Genomic DNA, 13597 nt, shown 5'->3' on the forward strand with positions numbered 1-13597 from the left:
CATATTAAAATCTTCCTCTAAAACGGAGCACCGAGACAGAGCACTCAGTGCGCTCCGAACGCTGCATCCATTTTGCATCCCACAATATGGCGCTGTTCCATTATCCTTTATTAAAACTGGAAAGCTGATTTTTATTCTAAACCTTAATAATGTACAAACTCATTAGAATTTGCGCCGCATGTTGTGTTTTATCGTTTTACAAGATTAGGTTTTATAAATGGCCAGTCCGTGATGGAATCCGAATATTTTAAAATTTAAACCAACAGGGAATATGAATGTTAGCAAATTGTTTAACTGAATTCAACGAACAATTTAGTCTAAATTTGGAATTTGAATGTATGTCACACCCAGCGCGGCTAAAATTAAATTGCCAACTCCATTTGCGCGACATGTGGTAATACGGTTGCAACTATTTCCCGTTTGATCGTTACTATGTTATGACAGCTCGTCAGTTTGTGTGTACAGAAACAGATTTAAGTTTGCTTCCGTTTACGAAGTTACATACTTTACAGATGTAGTCCATAATTATTTATAATTACTTAATAAGTACTGAGGTTGACTGAAGTAGCATGACAAATACGAACATTTCCGAGAAAGTACGATGGAAAACAATAATGCACTACATTTGTATTTGTTTGAAGTAATACAATCGATTGGTGCTGGCGAAAGAGATATTAAAGCTAAGATAGCTTAACCTTTACGTTTCTCAAGCATATACCATTTATTATGATGGCATAAATCTAGGTAAGGCACTAAATGTTAAGCTTGGTTAGAGACAGGATATTGGTTAACAAATAAAGGAAGGGCACTACGCTATCTAGGATTGCATAACCTCTCAAATAGACCCCGGCAGCCGGCAGCCATGATTGGAAACTCGCATACAATCAAAGGGACATTTAAGACAGACATGACTATCAAGATGGTTACGGGATCGGTGTCAGTTTAGAATTCAGAGATCAAAGTTCTACTTCCTGCTTGTAAATCACTGTCTTAATTGCCTACATCAGAGAGGCAGTAAAATCTCGTAAATCAAGAATATTCTTGCACTAAACATATTACGTGATTTATAGTCTAATTATCAAGGTTGAGGTTGTTGAACTCTGCATTGAATAGTTTCGCAATCTACGTGATTATGCCAATTATATTAATTATACAACAATGGCGTCAATGGCATTGATATAATACGGCTCACGGAGCGGCGCTCCGTACGCTCGAGGGTATTCCTTTGTAGCGTGCAGCACAGATAGTGACTTGTTTCGAGTTTCTTTGAGGCTTTCTGCCACTGCGGATATTAAATCTTTTGTGGTTTAATGAAAAAATACTGCTGTTTTTTAACGCACAATAGTTTATTTCAGTTCACAATAGTTTATTGAGACAAAAAGAACGTAAGAAATTGTTGTATAAAAATTACATTTTGTAGCGTTAAAACATCGTGGGAGCAAAGCCATGTTCTTTTGTTTACTGCCATTAATTAAAAAAAAATTCAATCCATTATTTCAAGATATTATGTTTTTCAGACGACTTCTTTCCTGTATTTCACCGAAACGTTAAGTATAAAATTGTTAATTGTTTCATTGGTTCGTGTATCTAAACTGTCATAAAAGATATAAATCATTTGCATTTTTTTTGATAAAATAATCAAATTGGCTTTCTTGAATTTAAACTGTTGTGAGACATACTAACATTGAATAATTTTACGGTTTAGACTCACTTGTTTTTAGTCACTCGCGCGACATGTTGGCTTTCTGTTTTTACCTACCTATCAGTGGCGGCGTGTCCATAAAAGCCGATTCCCACCGGCTTGCCTGTTTTTGGACGTTTGAGCAGAGTTATAAAGGAAATATGTAAGCCTAATTAGCCCCGGCTTGCCTATGAATATGTTTGACGCGCCGCCACTGCTACCTATAGGCAACAGGTAGAAGTTAATTAATGCGAGCAGAGCTTGCTTGTTATAACATACTCAATACGATACGTAAGTAAAAACAATATTTACCAAGCAAAACCATCAACGTCGTCGCCCAAATCCTATCGAGCGATTGATTCGTCAAACGTCCATTGTCATAAGTGGGTCAGCGATAACTCGGATTAGTCCATTGATTAACGTCTTGCGTCACGTCTTGTGCCATGTTGGTTTAGTGGATTGAATGCGATGGTCAGACGTCGTAAAACAGCGCGTTTAGTCTCCTATACCTAACTATACCGACGTGCTCTTACATTGCAAGGACAATTTCACATCGGTTTTTGAATTATATTAGAAGCAAAGAAGGTCAATTCTTTTTTAGCTTTCTACTGCGTTGGAGTTTTCGTAACCATTGGGAGTATGAGAATTAGCTTTCAGGAATTGACGAAAATACATTTCGAAGATATATTGATAATGTTAAAATAAAGAGCTTGTTGCAAATCATTTTATTGCTTCTAACTACCCAAGGGATTTCCAAGAACGTGGCGTTACACTTCTAAGCAACCACTTCTAAGTTACATAATTTTCTACGTTTCTTGGCAATGTGAATTGCCAATGAGTGTGAATCGGAATGAAGAAAGTGCGTGGGTTCATTCATTTATAACAAACACGCCAGAGCGTTGAACCCGTAAATTTCTACGCAAATATCCCATTCATAAATTATTAGGCATTTGTGAATGATTCCTACAATAAAGAAGTAAAAAACAGCGTAAGAAATAAAAGAGTTAATATAGGTAACGAAGGTAGCGAAGCTAACGAAGAAACAATTATAAACTCACTGGTGTTTAATTCAGTAATAGATAAAATATCAATATGACTATTCTGCAAAATGCCATATCTCTCGTACACCTCATATCCTCATTGTTAAAGAATTTTCCCTCAATAATAACATCCAGATGTCGTAGACAAAGATTGCAGCCCCATTGTTACAAAACGCGCCTTCACAGAACATAAACCGTCTTGCACCATTGCACGCCCGAAATGTCTCTGAAGGAATGCTCCCTTCACTTGGATACAACAGATTTTAATAGTTATGGATATAGTCTTTTGTTTATGCCTTATTAGAGGCAGGTGTATAGAGTACCTATTTGGTTACATTGAGACCAGAAATGAAGTCTTTTTTTAAATTATTAGGAAAAGTTTCACACATACATACATTATTTTGGATTTTAAAATTCAGTACCTGCCGGTAGCTATTCAGTAGTAGTTTTAAACTTCACAAATAAGCCCTTTTACCTAAGGTTCCATAAAGGCGCTCCACACAATGTTTTGGCTTCAACCCCCGTTAGGCGGGAAAATAGAAAAACACTTTGCAGTCATTTCCTTTGGAGGATGTACTGTGAGGGATTCATTATCAACCCTCCGAAAGCGTCTTGGGGTCGCATGTGAGACGTAACTACGTTCAAATTGTGTGCAAATCACATTGTTATGTGGTGCAAATAAATGTTCCATGTGTTGGTTGGTTTTAAACCAAGAAAAGTCTGCAGCGATTTTGATAGCCCACGTAGTGCAAGAATTATTTATACGTCATTATTTTATAGAAGGTTGACGTTTAAAATAACACTTGCACTGCGTGGGCTATCAAAATAGCTGCAGACTTTTCTTGGTCTAACTCTAAAATTCAAATCTGAGCGATAAAGTCTATTGTCTAATTGAATATGAATGATTATAAACGCGGATGAAACAAAATGATTAATATAGATAAGAGTATGTTTTGCACAGGATATCCATTTTCAATGTCCTTTAGTGTTTCATCATCATCATCATCATCTCAGCCGTAAGACGTCCACTGCTGAACATAGGCCTCCCCCTTGGACCTCCATACGTGCCCGATGGGGGGTGAATGCCATAATCACCCACCACGCTTGGCAGGCGGGTTGGCGATCGCAGTCGAGTACACCGAATTTGAGGGACGCTGCTGCCCGTCCACCGGTGGTCTTGGACGTAGTTTAAGGACATACCCGGGTCCCCTTTAGTGTTTATTCATATTAAATAACATCAAACAATAAAATTAATCGCCTTGCACACCCCAGTTATCAAGTTTCGATAATATTAACGGAAGCAGGTCGCTTGTAGATCTTATTCTACTCATTATTTTATTTAATTAATTATATATTGAGTACCATGTAACAACACTACTAAAGCACATACACACACGCTCACACACACATTAAAGGTACCCAAAGGCTTTACAGCGTTCAAAAGCCTATCCGGGTCAGTTGGCTTAATAAAATGACTTCGTTTCGTGTGAGAACGGCTCGAAGATTTGGGGGGACCCGTGATTGAAATGCCTTTTCACAAAACGGTTCGTACTCCATTTTGAGCTTGTGTTTCCAATAATTTGATTGTACATTTACAATGTGTATATGTCGGCGGCCGATCGTAAGATCAGGCAGATCGTAATGTTCCTGTGTAATGTTTTGACGATAGTCACATTAAACCAATATATAGGTAGGATAGGTTCGTTACGTTATTTCAGATGCCCGAAGGGCAAACTGCCCAGAAATAGGAGCCCCGCGTAGCGGGTCTCCGTCGATTCAGGGAACTAGTCAAAGATTTTCACGTTTCACGATATGCCTAGGAATTTCACGATATGCCTGATCTTACGATCGGCCGCCGACATATCCAAATTGGTCAAAATGAAAAAACATTTGAACTGCAAACCCTTTGGTACCTACTCATTGGAAATGATTTTGCCAACAGCTTCCGCAAAAGTTAGTGCCTACGCTAATTCTAGGTAATACTGGTTTTCCGGTTAACATGTCGAGCTGCGTTAAGAGCGGAAACAAGGCTAGATAGAAGAGTTTGAGGGAAGAACAGCTACTGACAATAGGCACTTTTTTATTGCCAATGTTGAAAAAATGGTTTTCCCATAAACCTAATTTTTTATTTCGTACTGAAAATCACGGAGAATGGTAAACAGGTATTTAGAAGTAGAAAAAACATTTTCTCTTTTTGTATGATCGAGTACGTAGTATACTTCCCTCTTATGAAGATACTTGAAACATTTTTATCCTACCACGTTCAACACTTTTCTAAAGGTCCATTAGCGGCAGATAACACAGATAACACACAATAAATAGTTCACACTGAACCTCTTTATCATCTGGCAGCTTCAAAGTCTTCAAACTCATTACGAGGGACTTGTTGTAATGAGTTCTCTTATCACATGCAGGGATCGTCTGTGATGAAGGGTATTAGTTTTAAGGATTGATATATTTTAAAATATCTGTAATAAATAACGTAAAGTGGGCAAACATTAAATATTGGTGCACGTATTCAAGTACTTCAAGTAACCCTTACATAATACAAAAACATTTAGCCGGTTAAAAATATAAGTACCTTCCTATATTTCTTATTTACATTATAAACATTAGATACACTTTGTAGTACCTGTTCAACATTAAACAGAACTGAGCTTTAGAAAATGGATGATGTTTTAATGAAATGTTGGCATATTTGTTTCTCTACAAATATGTTTCAGAAATACGACATTGCCTACAAACCAGAACACTTATAAAGCAATGAAATAGAAAAGATGTAAGTATCGTACAATTTCATATACAAGTAACGATAGTGCACACCGAGATAGAGCTGCAGCATAAAGCTACAAACTTATTTATTGCGGCAGTCAAAACTGCAACTGCTGTGGCTTGCATATTAAACTCCTTATAGCTGTTTGCAGAGCCGTCTCTTTTGCTGGCAAAGATAAATTGGTTGCACTATTTAAACATTTAAAAAGGAAATGTTCTTCTGTTAGTTGAAATTTAACTTTAATTATATAGACCTAGGATTGACTTTAGTAGAAATATACAAGCTTTTTACATTGACTCCTCAAAGCTTAGGCATTATATGACAGAATCAGTTTTTCCTAAGTACCCACGGCTACATAGAATGTTTTGAATCAGTAATAAGGAAGAAAACATATTTACGAAAAAAACTGCATCTCACGACGTTTTTCATCCGTACAGTACAATAAAGAAACTTAGCATTGATGTACAATTTGCTAGCTGGATATTCAACTTTAAAAGTTAAGTTTTTTCTCGAACCTAGATTTTTTTTCTATAGAAGTTAGTTGCGTACTTAAAATACCGACGTAACAGAACCATTTCTTTCCGTACAAAAAAAAACAATTTATTTAATCCAAACAATATGAGGTACATATACGTGTGAGCGAAGGCACAAATTGAAGCCCACGAAAAATTTTCCTTGGCTTAGACGATGGGGCAGTACCCACTTAGAACCCCATTAACCAAAGCGGTTCCACGGAATAAATAATAGTGCCTAGTACTATTTATTTTTATGATTAACTTGTTTTTTTGTAATAATAAATATTCGGTAACACAAAAAACATGCTTTTACAAAAAAAATAACGTGTGCGCAACGTGTGTCGGCACTCATTTCAAAGTTATACATATCAGTGGCGGCGCTGAATAATGTAGGGTGCCGACAGCGCCGCGTACTCTTTGCGTGATGACACTTCTGCAAGCATGCAAGGAGATACGAGTGTGTGTTTTACGAGAGAATATTTTTGTACCGGAGTTGTGCAGATTTCAGTTAACAGAAGAAAAGCTGTACGGGCGACGTGGTCAAAAAGGCCTGTTGGCTTTTTAATTGATAAGAAAGTAATAGTTATTGGGGTACCTATTGCCTAAGGTACTACTTAAGAGTTGAAAGTGTTAATCTATTTTTTGGTCTATTGGTACTTAATAGGCTTGACACTCCTATCTACTAAATATTAATTTGACATTAAAACGGCTACATAGAGTACATAGTAATAAACATATATATTAAGTTTATGTTATACAATCAACCGAAACAAATACTTATTATTGATAATATGGTACATAAATGTGTGTCAGCAGAACCACAAGACTCGTACATCGTGCCAATGCCAACGACTCCCGAAAAAACACTCCTCTTGTGACATTCCAAACGATTTCGAAATCGTATCGCGTCGTTCAAAAATAAAACTTTCCTTATAACTCAACTGACATCTGACCTGAATACGGAATACGCGAATAAATACATTGTCGTAAACATAATGCTCCCATAACGCGGTAAAAATCACGTAAACTCGTTACGATTATCGTAAAAATTCGGGAGGTCGCGCTGACCAAATTGTCCACTTCCGCGGCATTAATATCCATATGTGCACAATTTGGTGGGGCAATAAAGTCAAATGTTTATATTTAGCAATACATACATAAATAGTGGTGGGATTTATGCGCGCTGGCGGCCGTTGCGAGGCTCAAATGTATTGCCCCTAGAATATTTTGTCTGTCGTGGTCCTGGCCGCATGCCAGTGGGATCACTTTCACCAAACTAGATGAAGATAAAATATAATAGCATCTACATTCTACATCGGAAAGGTATGCTCTGTCTGACTCACCCGTCGGGTTCATATAGACGTAATAAATCGTCCCGACTCGTAATTCAGACAGATTATGTAATGTTTATGTTGGCAGAGACAGTGCGTCGCAGACTTCCTAGTATAATATATATAAATTTCTTAAGTAGACCAGAACGACCGCTGACTGTATTTACACTGAATTATCAAACACCTAAGAAAGCACCGTTTGCATAAGTAAGAGATAAACCTATAAACAAGATCTCTCAAGCGGCTTACAAAACAGTCTTTATCAGCAGTCTTCAGGCGCAAAAAGTACTTATAGCGCTATATTTTCTAAACCTATTTGCAGTAATTCAGGGCAAACGCGTGCCGTATACACTAACCCACACGACGGTCCTTAGTGAACCTTATTTTAAACTAATAAGGACTATATTTGTACAGATTGGAAGGACGCTGTGTTGTTAGTAGTACTTAACTCTTTAGATCCAGGGATTACGACGTGAAACAGTGCTCTCGAGTGAATAAACTCGTAAATAACCTATTAGTCATTTTGTTACTACCTACTGAATTATTTTTGTAAAATCATGACTTTTTTTTCATTGTGCACTAAACACAAAGATCTTAGATTTAACTAAGTATTCAACGATAACGTCGATAACGACTAAAGACAGACATTAGCTAGTATTTGCTCTTGTAATATTTTTAATCCTGACCTGCTTTCCAATACATAAAGGTGATATATCAACAAAGTTTTGTATATAAAAGCCTGACCCCTGCTGCTGGAAGTCTAATTCCAAAACAGTGCATGACGAAAAGTTATCTAACCTAAGAATAGATCTAATGTGATCACTATTAATATAAGTAAGTATCCAAAATAATTGCCAATAATTACCTCGTTATTTCTGCCACTTCAGCCGTAACAGCCAATGAAAAACAATACACTCTTTTTTGGGCAGTCGTGTAAAAGCCAGATGAATTGAATTTGGAATTAAAATGTTGCGTGTGAATAAGCAGGTTGAATGAGTTTATGGCTGTTGCGGCTGTAATGCATAGTGGGGCAGATCTGTCTAGCCTAGCCGGCCACATGACTCAGCAGTCGGGTCTCAGACTAACCGCGCTTCAGCCTTGAGGCACACTAGAGCTAGTTTAAATTATACATGGTTTAGTATCAGGTGGATATACGTGTGTACAATAAACGAGGATATATGATGATCGTTTTTGTCTACGTGACAGTGTGATAAAACGGTGTCAGTTTCTTTCTATCACGCGGAGTTGACAGTTATTTTATCACGTGGATAAATGTGGATAAAGCGATCCATAATACGCCTGCAGAAGGCCGAATGTTATGGAGGACGAGAACGAATGTGAATGAAACACTCGTAAAATGCCATTTTTATGTGAAATCATGACAATTATCATTAGTCATAATTCTGAAACCGTTAACTTTTTATGATTTTCGTGAGGTTATCCTATAGATAGGTTAAGTTAGGTTTGTTTTATGGCAATCATGAACGTAAATGCGCAAAATTATACATTATGAATTAAAACTTTATGGGAAACAATAGAGACCCCGGCAAAATACAAGGTGTCCAGAAAGGGTATCGGGTATTTGTTTTAGCGCCATATTCGAAACGGGGCCACGAAAGGGAGCGGGGAGGGGTTCGTGGCGTGCGCCATTTGTTGGAGTTTTAGCCACGATGGAACAGTACTCGGGGACGCATCGCGCATTTTGCGTACGAGCGTATTATCGTAACGGTGATTCAATAGTAACTGCTCAACGTCTATATCGTGCGGAATATCATACACGCCACGCGCCAAGTGACGATAGCATTAGGAAATGGATCAGGATGTTCGAGAATACAGGTGCGACGATTAAAATTCAAAACTGTATTCTCGAACATCCTGATCCATTTCCTACTTGGCGCGTGGCGTGTATGATATTCCGCACGATACAGACGTTGAGCAGTCACTATTGAATCACCGTTACGATAATACGCTCGTACGCAAAATGCGCGAAGCGTCCCCGAGTACTGTTCCATCGTAGCGGAAGCAGTTATAAAGTTGACCCAAAAATTTTTTATTAAGCTATGAGCTTCATCACATATGTTCCTTGAGTAATTCTAAGCATTTCAAGCCTGGGAGGCAATAAGAAATGTGTGTCTACTCGGATTTGTAATGGATTCAAACTTTCAACCCCTTTTTAACCCTGTTAGGGGATGAATTTTACAAAACGCTGAAATTACTTTTCCTGTCTTTTAATAATATCCCCAAATACAAAGATTCAAGTCCCGCGTTCGAAAATTTTTTTGATATCCATACAAACTTTCAACTCCTTTTTCACCACCTTAGGGGATGAATTTTCAAAAACGCTGAAATTAGTTTTCTTGTATTTTAATAATATATCGTTTTACGAAGTTTCAAATTCCTAGCTTAAAATAAAACTTGAACCCCATACAACCTTTCATCCCCTTTTTAACCCCCTTAGGGGTTGAATTTCTCAAAATCGCTTCTTATCTCTTGTACACTTTATAAATGTAATCTAGTGTGCAAATTTCAACTTTCTATCTTTTGTAGTTTCGGCTCCGCGTAGAAAAAATCTCCAACCAAATTTTTCACCTTTTTACGTTTTTCTTGTAAAATTACTATGAAATTGAAAAAACAAATATCAGCAATGAATTCTACGTCTTTGGTTTATACGAAAATGATACCAAACTTGCCCTAGTACCCACCAGGATCAGAGTAGATTTTTTTTAAAGATGACGGATGGCGGCCGTCTTTGTACCCCACCCTCCCCCCCACTTCAGGCTAGAAATGCTTAGAATTACTCAAATATCAGATGTGATGAAGCTCATAGCTTAATAAAAATTTTTTGGGTCATGTATGGCAGCGTTACATAACTGACTCCAGTATCGTGGCTAAAACTCCACTAAATGGCGCACGCCACGAACCCCTCCCCACTCCCTTTCGTGGCCCCGTTTCGAATTTGGCGCTAAAACATATACCCGATACCCTTTCTGGAAACCTTGTACATAATTTTTATGATACATACGATATTTAATAATAAGCTAGCATTTATTCCATTCAGTTACCTATTTTACTCCCAATGGCAGAACTAACAGGGTAAGCTTAAGTCCGACTGAGCTTGTTAAAAAAGATACTATTTAGTGTAATAAACAATTTCTTCTTCTTCTTCTTCTTTCCCCTGCTCTTATCCCACGTCATGTGGGGTCGGCAAAACATGTTCTTCTTTTCCATTCTCCTCTGTCTTTCGTGTCCTCAGCACTCACTCCTTTCTTTCTCATATCCTCTTTCACACAATCCATCCATCGCTTTTTGGGTCTACCATACGCTCTCCGTCCATCAACATTCATCCCTAACATTCTTTTGCCTATATAGCATTCGCCCCTCCTCATTACATGCCCATACCACGATAACCTAGCACTCCTCATTTTCTCCGTTACTGGAGCTAATACATTCAAACTTCCTCTTATATACTCATTCTTAATCCGATCCTTTCTCGTCACTCGCCACACATCCATCTCAGCATTCTCATTTCCGCTGCGTGCACTCTTTTTTCATCCGCTACTTTCGTCGGCCAGCATTCTGATCCATACATTACAACAGGTCTCACGATCGTTCTGTATATTTTCCCCTTAAGTTTAAGGGGCATTCGGCATTCGTGGACCGCAAGTTGTTCCAGAGACCTATCGCCATTTCATCCATCCCGTATTTATTTGTTAGTGTAATAAACAATTTACTGATATAAAATTTATCTTCATTTATTTTAGAGAGTACCAGATGATCTATCTTAAAGTTATGTAAGTATGTTTGAAACTTTCCAGACATAAGCCCTGAAATGATGCTCGTTGTCTATCGGTGCCCAATGTGATAAAAAAAGACTAAAACATTTTCGGTAATCAACTCGGAAAGCGTAGACATTGAAATCAAACGAAGGACAACCAGTGCAGTAGATTTATGCAAAGAATGCTAAAAACTACAATATGTATACGGAACCAGTTGTACCTACTTAATGTTTAGTTTGCATCAATAAAAATGTTTACGCTTTCGATACGTTCGACGATTCGTTCTAGCTGCAGTTTCATGTGATAAGTTATGCGAATAGGGCGTACATTCGTGATTTACTTTCTGATGGTTGCAAATTGAAAAAAAAATTGAGAAATCACTGTTTAGTTTAGTACTAGTTTTGGAAGTACGGAAGTTGGATTTGGACGAAGTTTTGGTAAAGTTTCATTTAAGCGATCGCTATCACGCGGGTTCCATAGTACTCCCGACAGTGGGACTCATGTTTGTATTTATATGGTACTTACACTAATCTAAAATAGTACAGGTAAGTTCCTGTACGAATATGAAAGGTTGATGTTATATATAAAACTATTTACGTATAATGAAATTAGGTATAATTACTCAAACCTCCTTGGTTTATCTGATCTTAAGTTAAGAATTGTTGTGTTTTCAGTACGAGTATAACAAATAATATTGAGTGTTGTATTATTTTAGTTGCCAGCTGTAACAATATTTACCTATGTCAATATCAATTAGACCGCGGGCCAGGCGCAAATTTCGTCAGTAATCGCCTCCCGGGTGAAAACTCGTATAGTGTTTAACGGCTTTGTATGATGAATTAATGAACCCTCGTGGACGTTGCCGCTGCCGCTCCGTTGGGGGGTTGAGGAATGGCAGCCACCGAAACACGTAAAAGAAATTAGTAAACCCGCTTGATACTTTGTCAGATGATAGTTTAGATGCTATTCTGAGTAAAAAAAATCGTCAGCCGGTTGTATCGCAGTGGAAAGACCGTCAGCTGGTTACATGAACATGAACAATTTTATTTTCTTTTCAGTTATGGCCTCCCGTTTGATACTTTGTTAGATGATAGTTTAGATGCTATTGTAAATAAAAAAATCGTCAGCCGGTTGTATGGCGGTGGAAAGACCGTCAGCTGGTCACATGAACATGTGAAAAAAAAAACCTTTCAGTCATCGCCTCCCGTTTGATACTTTGTCCGATGACAGATTAGTAACGGCTTGGATAGTTTGATAGTTCCATAGTTTAGATGCTATTGTAAATAAATAAAAAATAGTAACCTCATACGAGTATTGGTCATGGAAATCTGTTCCTGGCTCGCGGTCTATATAGTTTTTGTGAAGTCAAGCAGCAGTCGCTCGTAAGACTTTGCGGGAGTAAGATAATTCTATGTATTGTAGGTATATAGTGGTCTATGAAAATGGCGAACCCCTTAATAGACGGGAAAAGCTTGGCTTTAGACGACGTTTTGGGGAAGTTCGAAGTGTACGGTCGTTATCACGTGGTTACTATCATGCTCCTAACCGTGGGGCTTATGTTCGAATTCATATGGTATACTAACCACGTTATAATTACTAGGAAAATAGAATACAGGTAAGTCTATTCCAATTTTATCTAGGATATGGCACAATGGTCTCAAAAGAGTACAAAACATTTGAAGAATCTACATTTGAAACCGATTTGGTTTGAAAGAAACAGGTTATAATGTAAGAGATTAGAAGACTGGTATTTGTTACCAAAATAATTTAAATACCTACACAGACGAACTGTAATATTAAAACTGGCTGTTGCCAACTGCATAAAAGACCGCAAAAGTGACTTAACTTTTTGTGAAGTTTTATTTATTTTTTAAGATACTTACTACGCTTTTTAAAACTGCATATGCATTCTAAATTATTTACTAGCTGTTGAGTTTATCTTATCCCTAAATCATTTAATCAGAAACAACTTTCCTGTTACAGATGTAATAAGAATTCATCGTTGGAAAACTATAGTGCTCCTATGTGCAGAAATCCTGAGTTGTGTTCGGAATGGATCTATGACAATCCAGACAGTTTTGTGGGGGAGGTAAATAACACAACAATACAATAATAGGGATGATGACACATGTTGAATTTTATAACAAAATCTAGTAAAATAGATAGCAATTTATCATACGTGGGCCATACTAAAAGTTTCTGGTTTCTGATATATGAGACAACTTATTTTTTTTAAGTGGCCAGTCCAGGAATTTTCAGTATGCCCTAAGTATTACAATTTATTATATATGTGATAAACTGCTCATTTGCTATCTATTAAAAAAAGTAAAACTAAGTTTTTATCAACTTCCAAAACGCAAATAATAGACATTTTTATAAAAAAAAAATTAAAGCAACTATATACATACACGCAATATTTGACCGGGAAAAACGCAAATTTTTTGTTTTGTCTATACTTCAAGATGGACTCTCAGTGACCTT

At 37.3% G+C, this 13597-nt stretch overlaps 1 protein-coding gene across 8 annotated transcripts in view; it reads right to left on the reverse strand.

Annotated features, from left to right (window-relative positions):
- The window catches only part of LOC134671400 (protein sprint), a 282803-nt gene that overhangs the window by 50145 nt on the left and 219061 nt on the right, over positions 1–13597 (reverse strand). The gene's annotated exons all lie outside the window — the stretch shown is intronic.

This window comes from Cydia fagiglandana, chromosome 15 (assembly GCF_963556715.1).
Source record: "Cydia fagiglandana chromosome 15, ilCydFagi1.1, whole genome shotgun sequence".
Classification (NCBI taxonomy): Eukaryota; Metazoa; Arthropoda; class Insecta; order Lepidoptera; family Tortricidae; genus Cydia; species Cydia fagiglandana.